Source organism: Crocuta crocuta, unplaced genomic scaffold, assembly GCF_008692635.1.
Source record: "Crocuta crocuta isolate KB4526 unplaced genomic scaffold, BGI_CrCroc_1.0 scaffold619, whole genome shotgun sequence".
NCBI lineage: Eukaryota > Metazoa > Chordata > Mammalia > Carnivora > Hyaenidae > Crocuta > Crocuta crocuta.
Window position 1 is genome coordinate 2,689,107 of NW_027533395.1, and position 10,062 is coordinate 2,699,168.

The 10,062-nt window shown below is 46.9% G+C and overlaps 1 protein-coding gene across 1 annotated transcript in view; it reads left to right on the plus strand.

Moving 5' to 3' along the window:
- The window catches only part of NEURL1 (neuralized E3 ubiquitin protein ligase 1), a 114,482-nt gene that overhangs the window by 27,698 nt on the left and 76,722 nt on the right, over positions 1-10,062 (plus strand). The gene's annotated exons all lie outside the window — the stretch shown is intronic.

Sequence of the window (10,062 nt, forward strand, 5' to 3'; positions counted from 1 at the left end):
ACAAGCTGTGAGATCATGACCTGAGCCAAAATCAGACCCTTAACCGACTGAGCCACCCAGGTGTGCCTAGTATTATGTACACTTTTTGCTGGAAGGATACATAAGAGATATGGACAGTTATTGGGTGGACAGGGAAAGGGGATTTTTTTCCCCCATTTTATACCTTTCTGTGTTGTTGATTTTCATGTGTACATATGAATTCTATTTTTAAAAGATCAGGGGCACCTGGATGGCTTAGTTGGTTAAGCATCCGACTTTGGCTCAGGTCATGATCTTGCAGTTTGTGAGTTCGAGCCCTGTGCCTGGCTCTGTGCTGACAGCTCAGACCCTGGAGCCTGCTTCAGATTCTGTCTCTCCCTTTCTCTGCTCCTCTCCCACTTGTGTGCATGCAAGCACTCTTTCTCTCTCTCAAAAATAAGTAAACATTAAAGAAAAATTTTAAAGATCAATAAGAGGCTGTTTTGTGCCCTCAGTGGGGGTCTTACTTCTCATATTTATGATCTTAATTTATTTAGTACCTGCGTGGAAGCAAATGTCTCTGTATTGTGGCCTATATACCCACACCTGGAGTCGTTGTACATAGGTTATTTTGTGTGTTAATAAAATAAGCCTGTTTTGGATGAAGAAGAAGAAGAAGAAGAAGAAGAAGAAGAAGAAGAAGAAGAAGAAGAAGAAGAAGAAGGAGAAGAAGAAAGACTATCCAGGCAGTGGATTTATGGAATTAAAAAATAAGTTTCCATACAGTTGGATTTTCTGAATTCTACTTCTATTCAATAAATACCAAAGCCAGAGTGGCTCCAGGGCCCTCGTTCCCCTTTCCTGCCTGCACAAACTCATGAGGCCTCTGAGATTGCACACCGTGGTTGAGTAGATGCCGAGGCGTTTGTGGGAAGATGGCTGGGCTGGGGGAGTGGCAAATCCCAGCTGTGAGGGGGATCAGGTGCTCAGAGAGCCAAGCTAGGAAGCCCCCGTTGTTATAGGCCACACACCCTCAAGCTTTAGCCACATGGCAACAGCTGTTCACTGGGTATGATGGTGCTGTGCTGGTGTTGGGTATACACAGGTACCCACACCAGGTACCAGATGCAGTCAGGACGGCATCCCAGTGTAAACTGGGGCACTCTGAAGAGGACCTGCACTTGGCTTAAGTTCGGGGAGATTCTCTCTTGGAAGAGAGTCTTTGTTGATAGGTTTGACCTTCTTTGATTTAGCTACCATGATGGGGAGGTCTCCTCTGAGGTCCAGTCACAAGATGAAAGATAAGAACGTGGCCTGAGTGAAGCAAATATACCCAGAGAGTAGTATGTCAGTGGCTAAATAGGGCTAATTTCCTCACGGATACATTTTCTTTACAATGAAGTAGCTAATGGAAGCTACAAGGACATGTATTCCTCCCCACCGATAAAGCTCTTCTTGTTTTGAGAGAGAAAAAGAGCAACCTGTTTGAATTGACTTGAGGGTCCCCCCCGCAAATGTTTGCCAGGGACAAAGGGGATTCCAATGGAGTTCTAGCGCTACCTAGTGGTGGCTGGTGAGAGATTGAGAGGGAGGGTAGGGGAGGCGAGAGATGGGGACACAGGGTCACTCTGCTGAGAGAAAATTTTCCAGCGGCGGCTACTCTCATTGGGCAGAGAACCCCCCACCCCATGCGTCTGTGGGTGAAGGTGGGAATAAGCTAGTGCCTCGACACCTCTTTTGGGAAAGGTGGATAGGATGGAGATGTTACTCCATCAACCATAGTGGAGAGATGTCTGTTTCCTATTCTTGGTCTGGGGTGAAAGGCATTTGAAGTGAAGACTATTGGCTTATTGGACATGAGCCTCCTGACTCCTGTTTTTTTGTTTTGCCATGAAGGAGTTTTAAATTTTTACGTAGTCATATTTATCATACTTTTCCTTTATGATTCTCTGGTCTTTGTAACATTCTTAGAAAGGCTTTCCTGACAAGTAATGGTCATTTAAAACATCTATGTGAGAAAAGGGATGCTAGGGCATTACCACCATTTTGATCATTACAAATTTTTTTCTGTTGAGTTATTTTCAATCTATTTCATGTTCATCGGTGGCTGTGCGCACCTGGGCTTACTTCCAGAGAGCTGAGTCAGAGCGCTTGGGAGACTTCAGGGTCCCTCAGGAGTTTTAAGGCTCAGGAGTTCAGTGAGGACACTTTCTCTGCAACAGGCATTTTCCTGAGTCTGGGAAGTTGGGGGCATCCCATTCTGGCATAGTATCGCAGAGATTTGGAGTCAGACCACTGGAGGGCTGTACCTCAGCACTTCATTTATCAGATCTTAGGCAAGTGCCTTAGCATCCCTAAGCTTGGTGGTTTTCATTTGTAAAATGGAAATGATGAAAATAAAGTAATAATAATAATAGTCCCTACCTTACAAGGTTGTTACCAGGCTTAAATGAATTGATACTGATGAACTGTTTACACCGCTGAGCGCTCCATAAATATCACCTGTCACTATTAGTGAGCAGATACACTGGGATGGTTCAAGAGGGATGCTGAACTCCTTGTCACTACCCACATTTCCTAGACAGGGGTGTTTGTGGTCTTCTTTCTGGTGCTGGGTATTTTCCTTTCTGTGTGTAGCAGGGACCTCTACTGTCATTTTATTTTATTTTATTTATTTTAATGCTTATTTATTTATTTTGAGAGAGAAAGAGAGAAAACACTTGTGCATGTAGGTGCATGTGGTGAGCAGGAGAGGGGCAGAAAGAGAGGGAAAGAGAGAATCCCAAGCAGGCTCCATGCTGTCAGCACACAGCCCAATGTGGGGCTCAATCTCATGAACTGTGAGATCATGACCTGAGCCAAAATCAAAAGTTGGGTGCTCAACCGACTGAGCCACCCAGGATCCATCCCCTCCACTCTCTCTCTTTTTTTTTTTTTAAATATTTTATTTATTTTTGAGAGAGAGATAGAGACAGCATGAGCAGGGGAGGATCAGAGAGAGAGGGAGGCACAGAATCTGAAACAGGCTCCAGGCTCTGAGCTGGCAGTCAGCACAGAGCCCGACGCGGGGCTCGAACCCATGAACCGTGAGATCATGACCTGAGCCGAAGTCGGACACTCAACTGACTGAGCCACCCAGGTGCGTCCCCCTCCACTCTCCTTTTACATGCAATCTTAGGAGTACTTGGCCTTAGTTCTGGAGTTTATCCATGGGCATGATAGGCTCAATACTTGGGCCTATGAGCTTTTGAAGGGTCCGCTTAAGATGGGGGAAAAACACATTATTGGCTCCAAATTATGATCAAAAAATTTCAAAATGAAAATTAATAAATATTTACTTACCTGTCTACAAAATCTACTGTTGTGTCAACTTCATTAATCATTAAATGAGTACTCATAAAGATTTCATTATATTTAAAGACAATTGTAGGTTTTTCTCACTTGGCAAGAATTCCAACACATGCATGATTGCTTAGAAATAAAACCAATTGTAAATTCAATGAGTTCCTTGTAGTCCAATGATTCCAAAAGCCAAATTTATAAAAATCTTTTCAAAATGTTTAAGGTGGGAAAAGCATGTTTAATGTGGGATGTAGTATATTTTAGTATGTTTGACCTGATACAGTTGAGCTCCAAGGATAAAAGCTTGGGGGCTTATGAAGATCTTACACTTGATCATGGACCTAGGGGCTATCTCCCAGAGGGCAGGTCTGTCTGGAGCAGAGGAAGGGGCTGGGGTTCCTCCTCCCTGCACAGCACCTCCCTCCTCCCCTCCCTGCCTTCGCATAATCTCTTGAAGCAAGGCCTGGGAATATGCATTTTATCACCCATGTCCCCCTCTCTCCCTGCCCCTCTGCCTGTATATGATTCTGATGCATGCTAAATTTGAGAATCATTAGTCTAATGTGTGTGCGCCACAGGAGGAGGGCAAGATGATCCTTTAAAAAAATAGACTTTAGGGGAGCCTGGGTGGCTCAGTCAGTTAAGTGGCAGACTTCGGCTCAGGTCATGATCTCGCGGTTCATGAGTTCAAGCCCTGCGTCGGGCTCTGTGCTGACAGTTTAGAGCCTGGAGCCTGCTTCAGTTTCTGTGTGTGTCTCTCTCTGCCCCTCCCCGATCACATTCTGTCTGTCTGTCTGTCTCTCAAAAAATAAGTAAACATTAAAAAAAAAGTAGATTATTTTTTAGAGCAGTTTTAGGTTCACAGCAAAATTGAGTGGAAAATACAAAGATTTCCCATATACACCCACACGTGCACAGCCTCCCTCATTATATCAATATCCCCCACCAAGGTGGTACATTTGTTTTAATCCATGAACCTGCACTGACATATTGTAACCTGAGTCTACAGTTGATATTAGGGTTCACTGCTGGTGTTGTGCATTCTATGGGGCTTGGGCAAGTGTTTAATGATATATATCCACCATTAGATTATCATACAGAGTGTTTTCATGGTTTCAAGAATCTTTTGTGATCTATTCATCCTTCCCTCCCCACAACTTTTGGCAACCACTGATCTCTTTACTGTCTTCAGTATTTTTCCTGTTTCAGAATTTCATACAGTTAGAATCATACAGTAAGTAGTCTTTTCATATATACTTTTTAAAAACTTAGTAATATACATTTAAGTTTCCCCCATGTCTTTTCATGGCTTGATAGTTTATTTCTTTTTAGCACCAAGTAATATTCCGTTGTCTGGATGTACCACGGTTTGTTTATCCACTCACCTGCCCAAGGACATCTTGGTTGCTTCCAAGTTTTGGCATTATGAATAAGGCAGCTATAAACATCTTTGGGGCAGGTTTTTGTGGGGAACATAAGTTTTCCACTCCTTTGGGCAAATATCAAAGAGTGTAACTGTGGAATTATATGGTAAGAGAACATTTAATTTTGTAGGAAATCACTAAATTGTCTTCCAAAATGTTGCATAATTTTGTATTCCTACCAGCAATGAATGAGCATTTCTATTACTCCATACCCTCACCGACATTTGGTGCTGTCAGTGTTCTGGAATTGGGCCATTCTAATGGCCCACCACATAAAGTGTGTATGGTATCTCTTTGTTGTTTTGATTTGCATTTTTCTGATGACATATATATGGAGTATCTTTTCATATGCTTATTTGCTATCTGTGTATCTTCTTTGGTGAGGGGTCTGTTAACATCTTTGGCTCATTTTATTTTATTTTTTAAATGTTTATTTTTGAAGGAGACAGACAGAGAGACAGAGCATGAGCAGAGGAGGGGCAGAGAAAGGGGGAGACACAGAATCTGAAGCAGGCTCCAGGCTCTGAGATATCAGCACAGAACTTGATGCGGTGCTCGAACTCATGAGCTGTGAGATAATGACCTGAGTTGAAGTCAGATGCTTAACCGACTAGGCCACCCAGGCGCCCCTGTTTTATTATTTTTAAAATGTTTATTTGTTTACTTTTGAGAGAGAGACAGAGCATGAGCTGGGGAGGGGCAGAGAGAGAGGGAGACCCAGAATCTGAAGCAGGCTCCAGGCTCTGAGATGTCAGCACAGAGCCTGACTTGGGGCTTGAACTCCTGATCCACAAGATCATGACCTGAGCTGAGAGATTATGACCTGAGCCGAAGTTGGCCGCTTAACCGACTGAGCCACCCAGGCGCCCCTATCTTTGGCTCATTTTAAAAATCAGGTTGTTTTCTTATTGTGTTTTAAGAGTTTTTCATATATTTTGGGTAACTGTCTTTTATCAGATATGTCTTTTGCAGGGGGCACCTGGCTGGCCCAGTCAGAAGAACATGTAAATCTTGATCTCAGGGCCATGAGTTCAAATCCCACATTGGGTGTAGACATTACTTAAACAAATAAAACTTGAAAAAAAAAAAAAGAGAGATAGGTCTTTTGTGAATATTTTCTTCCAGTCTTTGTGGTTTGTCTTTTTATTCTTTTGACAGTGTCTTTTGCAGAACAGAAAAATCTAATTTTAATGAATTCTAGCTTACAAATTCTTTCTTTCATGGCTCATGTTGTATCTAACAGGTCATCACCAAACCCAAGCCATCTAGATCTTCTCCTATATTATCTATCCTCTAGGAGTTTTATAGTTTTGTATTTTCCGTTTAGATCTGTGATCCATTTTGAGTTAATTTTTGTGAAGGGTGTAAAGTCTGTGTCTAGATTCTCATTTCTTTTTATGCATGTGGATGTCTAGTTGTTAATTTGTCATTTGTTGAAAAGACTACCTTTGCTCCATTATATCGCCCTCCGTCCTTGTCAAAGGTCAGTTGACGATCTCTCTGTGGGTTTATTTCTGGGCTCTCTGTTTGGTTGCATTGACCCATCTGTTTATTTCACCAGTCCCACGGTGTCTTGGTGACTGTGGCTTTATATAGATCTTGAAATTGGGAAGCATCAGCCCTTCAACTTTGTTGTTCAATATTGTGTTGATTACGCCAGATCTTTTGCCTCTTGACACACGCTTTAGAATCTTTTTTTCGATATCCACAAAATAACTTGCTGGGATTTGGATTGGGATGCATTGAATCTATAGATCAAGTCAGGAAAAACTGGTATCCTGACAATGTTGAGACCTACTGTGTATTCGGCCCTCACTGTAGCCCTGGGAGGTAGGAAACCGGAGTACACAAAAGCACAGGAGAGGCTCCCCCATGGGGCTGGCAGGGAAACTGCACCTCACACAGTGCCAGGCATACAGGGGGTGCTCAATAAATGGTCACTGGTCAATGAGAGGCACTGAATTCCAAAGCATCTGGGCCGTATGGTATTCATTCCATGCTAAGATGGGCAGAACAGACTCCCACCCCTCGGAGGGAAGGCCTGGCCTCAGGGAAAACTTTGTGCAAAATGTACCGTTGAGGAGGGAACAGGCCAAGTGGGCTGGTCTGAGCAATTCTCTCTGGTTGACTAGGTAGCTCTAGTGATAGGTGAGTTCACTGATTTGTTCACTGACTCATTGAATAAACATTTATTGGGTATCTATTATGTATCATGCACACAAGGATCTCCGCCTCTAACATGTCCAGCCATTTGCTGCAGTCCAGGCAGGACAACCCTGTAGAAGTTTTCTGGTCACCTGACAACTATGGACGGGGCCATGGGGGACGTCAGGGGGCCCCTCTCCCCCAGCCTAGGGATGGTTGTGGCTTTTTCTTATTTTCAGGTTAGTTTCTTGACAGGGAGAGAGGTATCATGTGTTGACTTGGGTGGTCTCAAGTTTTGGGGAACCCGACTTGGCTTAGACGAACCCCACTCTTGCTTGCAGGGTGGGGACCCTCCCAGTGACTGGTTGTGGGCTCGAATCGCAGGTGCTCAGGGAAGGAATTTATTATTCTCCATCAAATATTTTATTATTTATCAATGTGAAGACCCACATATGCACACACAAGCACACACATGCAAACACGTTATGTCTAACACCCATCCCCCTGGGCACCGCCTTCAGAATCTACACTACCAGGGAGGTGGGGTTGCCACGGTGACTGGGGCTGGATCCCCACCTCATGGGTATTAATAGCTTCCACTGAAACCACCAAAACAGTGATTTCATCCAGCCTTGTCTCCCTGGCAGGATCCTTCTTCCTCCTCCCTTCTTGGATGGGGCTAGGAGGGACTCTTGGGGCCACATAGGCTACTACCCTGCCTCTGGGCAGCTGCCTTGGTGAAGAATGGCCAGGAGGCCTCAGGAGTTCTGGCCGATGTCCAGTGGGCAGGAGGCTGCTGGACTTCTTTGGTCCTCTGAGCTGCATCTAACTGTAGCCCTTGCCAGAATATGGTTTCTGAGACACAGGACACCTCAGAGGGGTCACTCTCAGCTTCTCTGGGTCCCACAGGGTCACACCTGCCTTCTCTAGGTCCCTGCCTGGCCAGATAATTGCACCCAGTTGGCACTCGACAGTGGTATCCCTTCCCACAGTGCGGAGCTCCCCGGAAGGGCAAGGGCCGAGCTGGAGAGGTGGCTTAGGGTGCAGATTTTCAGAGGCATTCACTCTCAGGCTGGAGCAAGTGCAGGGTTGGCCCTGCATGACCCTGAGAGCCAGTGCCTCCTTGCATTTTATGCCAGGGACCCCTTGCTTGCCTGATCCTCTCCTGGCTCTGCTGCTACTCCATTATCTCCTCAACCTTCTTGGGTGAGGGGAGATTTCTGTCCTGCTCTCAGTCCCCTGTGTTGGCCCCTGACTGCCCTCTCCTTCCTGTGGGGCTCCCTGGGATCACGCTGCAGACGTGTACATGCTCCCGGCTGCTGATCCTGGACTCCTCTGATGGGCACCAGTCTCTGGCCTTCACTTCCTCTTCCCTTTGATCTTCTCTGTCTCCCCACTGCTTTGCTCACAGCCCCAGGTTCACGTGGGACCTGTGGCATCCCTGCTGTCCTCTACCTTTGGGGCCTCCACCCCCTCCACCCCCACCCCTACCCCCTGGCCCAGGCATCAGCTCCTCCTCCCTGGGGAAGGGAGGGGTGGGACTCTAGGACAGGCCGAGCCTCCCTCCAGGCACCCTCTGCAAATCCTACCAAGAACCTTGCACTTCACACACACTCCAGGGGAATTAGTCTGGTCTATACAGAACCTTCAGATTTATTCCGAGGCCAGCAGCCGTTCACAGTGACCTCATTGCAGCAGACTTCGAGGGGTATACGAGTATGTGTGAGACTATGTGTGTACTTGTGTAGAAATGAGTGTGCAAGAGAGTGCAGAGGTGTGTACGCAAATGTGTGAGCGTGCTGCCATTCAGAGCCCATGGATTTCTGATGCATGAGTCATTGGTTGGGAGTGAGCCTTGGGAAGATATGCCCATAAATAAGACAGCACCCCTGACCTCCATGTCCATTCTGCAGCTGGCTTGGGCACGTGATCCCGAGAATCTCAGAAGCTGGAGGCGGGGGTGGGGGCTGTCTTTCCCTCCAGACCCCAGAGAGCAGCTGTCATGGATATTTCCAGCTCGCCTGGAGTCCCAGACATTTATGGATGTGATGCCAGCAGTGGGGTGGGGGCAGGGGAGGGACATAATGAGCTTCCCTCCCAGGGATCTTAGTGGAGTTCTGCCGGCTGGCAGGCAGCGTCATCCATTCTACACGTATTTTTTGATAGTCTGTCATGTGCCAGGCACTCTCCTAGGGGCTGGGGACGTCATGGTGAATAGAGTGGCCTGCCGTCTCTCCTCACAGAGCTTATGTTCCGGTTGGGGGGGGGTGGGGAGGCAGAACAAACAAGGGGGAAAGGCTACTTTCAAACTAATCCCCACCCCCAAACAATAAAATGGCATGGAAGGTGGCTGGCGTGGGGAGGGGGTTCTTTAGTTGGGGTGGACAGGGAAGGTCAGGAGGTGACACATGAGCTGTGCCTGAATAATGAGGAGCCAGTCACATAGAGACCCGAGGGAAGAACCTTCTGGAAGAGGATGGATGAGATGCCCGTTGCCAGCTCACGCCCTCACTGGATTCTGGATCAAAGTTGCTGAAGCCAGTCAGGGAGCTAGCGGTGACTTAGAGGAGCAGGAGGGCAGATTCTCTGGCTGGGGGACCTTGGCTCATCTTCTACCCCAATTGACTGGGGTCATGTGAAAAGACAACTTGCTGAAGCCCCTTCCTCCAGGGAGCCTTCTCTGACTGCTAAGGGCCACAGAGTCTGCCCCGCGCTCCCCATTTTATAGCTGACAGAACCACTCAGTTCAGAGTTAGTGGTTTGTCTGATGGTTTGTTCCTGAGATCTGTGCCGCCAGCTTGGCCAGCAACGCTGCCTCCTAGGCCCGCTCTGCGTTCATCCAAAGGCCCCCAATGCGATGTGTGCAGGAGCTGGATACCCGGGGCTTCTTGTTCCGAACCCTTGCCCGCACACCTCAGATGTAACCTAGGGCAGAGTGTCAAGTGCCGTGTTTCTAATCTCACCTCATTCATTCGATCATCCATTCACTCATCAAAAACAACATCTTTTTGTTTGTTTTCTTGAGCTTTACCGGTGTGCCAGGCCCTGTACCTGGCTCTAGGGAGACTGTGGAGCTAACTCGCCCCGCGCCCGGCATCCAGCGGGCGCAGCCTTCTTGCTGTACTGTTTCTCTGCTTTCAAGACCTAGTTCTGTGGGCCGTGAGAGGACTGAGCCCGACTCCTGGGTTCCCCC